At 41.5% G+C, this 1782-nt stretch overlaps 1 pseudogene; it reads left to right on the top strand.

Annotated features, from left to right (window-relative positions):
• Positions 1-214: 214 nt before the first annotated feature.
• On the top strand, positions 215-348 carry LOC133758897 (U2 spliceosomal RNA; annotated as a pseudogene).
• Positions 349-1782: the final 1434 nt, after the last annotated feature.

Consider the following 1782-nt stretch of genomic DNA (forward strand, 5'->3'; position numbering starts at 1 on the left):
GTGCAAATTATTCTCATCTCCTTTGTAAACACAGGCATTTTATCAACACATGAAATTTATATAGACTTCTTTGCCATGGATTTGCTTATAGTTTGTTGTTCTGCACCTTTAGTCCTAGTTATATGTTAGCCTCCAAAAGGCAAGGGACATCTATTTTCTTTTCCATTGTACCTTTGGACCTAGTCAACAGTAAGCTCTTAGAAAATAGTTTATAATTGCTTCTCGGCCTTTTGGCTAAGATCAAGTGTAGAAAATAGTTTATAAATCATTGCAGTAGCTAAGGCCCTACTTGGGGGGCCAACCCAGTGGAAAATAGGCTAAGCCACTGCCTGTGGCACTGGCATCCCACATGGCGCCGTTTTTGTTCTCGCTGCTCTTCTTCAGACCAATTCTCTGCTATGTCCTGGGAAAGCAGTAAAAGATGGTCCAAGTGCTTAGGATCCTGACCCACATGGGAGACCTGGAAGAAACTCCTGGTTCCCAGCTTCGGACCAGCCCAGCTCTGGCTGTTGGTCACCATTTGGGGAGTGAACCAGTGGATAGAAGACCTTTCTCTGGTCTCTTCCTTTCTCTTTCTGTAACTCTGTCTCTAAAACAAATGCATAAAATCTTTAACAAAAAAAAAAAACCCTATTTGGGACACCCATATCCCATATCAAAGTGGTTGGGTTTGAGTCCTGGGTCCTCTGCTTCCAATCCAGTTTCCTGCTAATGCATACCCTGGGAAACAGAAAATGAGAGTGCAAGTTCTTGGGTCCCTTCCACCCTCCTTGGAAATCTGGACTGAGTTCTGGTCCCCTGGCCTCAGCCTGGGCCAAACCTGGCTGTGGTAGGTATTTGAGGAGTGAATTGGAGAATGGAAGATGTCTCTCTGCCTTTCAAATGAAATGAAAATAAATGAATAATGAAAAACAAAATATTTTACAAATAAAAAGAAAAGTGAATCTAGAAATGAAGACATAATAGTTTTTATCTTAGCAATTATACTTCATGTCAATGTGTACATTGAGTACTTTAATTTTTTAAAAAAGATTTATTTTATATATTTGAAAGACGGAGTTATAGAAAGTGGTAGAGACAGAAAGAGAGAGAGGTCTTCCATCCACTTGTTGACTCCTCAAATGGCTGCAATGGCCTGAGCTGAACTGATTCAAAGACAGGAGTCAGGATCCTCTTGGACTATCCTCCACTGCTTTCCCAGGCACATTAGTGGAGAGCTGGATGGGAAGTGGAAAAGGCATGACTTGAACTGTGGCCCTATGAGAGGCTGGCACTGCAGGCCAGGGCTTTTACTCACTGCGCCACAGAGCCGACCTTGAATACTTTATTTAATAGAAATGACTTAGGTTTTTGAGAACTTTTTGCCCAACTTGTGAGTACTCCCACTGCTGCCTTTCATGGATTAATCTCTCCTTTCCTCTTCCCCAATTTTTTTATTCCTTTCTACCTTTCTCCCTTCCTACCCTTTCTTCCTCTTTCCCACTCTCTGCTCACTCTCCAGCTTTCTTCTCTGCTTCCCTTGCCTTTCATTTTCTTCTGCCCTCTCCTGCTCTTTCTCCCTTCTCTCCTCTATCTGACTACCTTTTCCCACTTTGGTCTCTCCATTTCCCTCTATTCTTTTCATATAAACCAAGGAACAAATGCCAACTGGGCATTGCACTGAATTCTAAGAATATAAATTTGGTGAAAGAACAAAAAAAAAGAAAGAACATTACCCAGTTTTAGACCTTTTTTTTTTATTGTCTGCCTTTTTAGTAGACAGTAAATATTACCTCAGTGTGC

This window comes from Lepus europaeus, chromosome 4, assembly GCF_033115175.1.
Source record: "Lepus europaeus isolate LE1 chromosome 4, mLepTim1.pri, whole genome shotgun sequence".
Classification (NCBI taxonomy): domain Eukaryota; kingdom Metazoa; phylum Chordata; class Mammalia; order Lagomorpha; family Leporidae; genus Lepus; species Lepus europaeus.